This window comes from Gavialis gangeticus, unplaced genomic scaffold (assembly GCF_001723915.1).
Source record: "Gavialis gangeticus isolate Ggan-Ray unplaced genomic scaffold, GavGan_comp1, whole genome shotgun sequence".
Classification (NCBI taxonomy): Eukaryota; Metazoa; Chordata; order Crocodylia; family Gavialidae; genus Gavialis; species Gavialis gangeticus.
Genome location: NW_017729025.1, coordinates 137940235 through 137941401, shown reverse-complemented (window position 1 = coordinate 137941401; position 1167 = coordinate 137940235).

The following is a 1167-nucleotide window of genomic DNA, read 5'->3' as shown; positions in this document are numbered from 1 at the left end:
GATTAATCAATTGTAATTACAGCACATTGAAGCAGTCTCCCTGCACGTGTATAGGAGCCCACAAGTTTCACAGAGCTTCAGATGATTTCATTTGCACAGGGCATGCTCTAGCCAAACCCCAAGGGCTGAACAGGGCCTTGTCAGCCTCTAGGGACTCTGATGTGTGCCAGACACAAGAATAAGGGCAGGAAAACTTTCTTTTTTTGTGGTCTCATTCCTTAGGCTGTTTTCAGGAGGGCAAAGAGAGGATTTGATTAAAATGCAGAGATATGGTAAGAGGAGTTGGGGGGGGGGGAGGCATGGGGACTGGCAGAGGCAAACTACTGAAGTTGAATAGGGTGGCTGGTAAGGACATGAGGCCAAAACAGGAAGCAGGGAGCAGCACAGGGTAGTTGAATGCAATGGGTGGGTATAATAGCATGTGGGCAGAAACATGTTACGCTGGAGATGTGGGGGTGGGGATCAAAGATAAGCTGCCATGACTAAGATGGGGCAGACAGGATGGGAAGATACATGGCAGGGGCAGAGGCAAAGAATGAGTTGTATGATGGACAGTGGATAAAAGTGTTTAAAGCCACTAGAGTGCACAGAACCCAGATTTCTTTCTCACGATTCCCCTTCTAGAAAACAGGTATGAAATCCAATGAAAAAGTGTCTGTGTCCTTCATGTCCAGTGCATGGTCAATAGACAGGACAATAGCCTGCCTCTGCTGACAGGTACTCGATTAACTTCAGGCATAAGTGGTCTGTTGTGTGTATGGAATGATTCTTACCCTGCTGGTGACCTGTGGAAGTTATAATACAATTTTACTTTTCAGTTTCTTTTTTTCTAAACCTAGGCAATTACATACAATAACATGACATTAAAGGAAAGTTAAGACTGTAAGTTGAGCACTCAAAGTTAGGAAATGCCAGAATTAAAAGATTGCTTGTGCAACTTTAATTCGACCTGTTTGCACTTCTGTGTTACGATGCATCTCTTAATGATGATAACTTACTGTGTTTTCCATGGGCAGAATGGTTGGTGCTCTAAGCATGAATCAGGGTTGTGTAAAGAAAGAGATTTTGGTTGTTAGGACCTTTGCTTTGTTTGTTGCAGAATTTGGAAGGTGTGTAGTCAGGGGATTGCATGAAGGGAAAGGCTGGTTCAGTGGCTGAATGATGCTC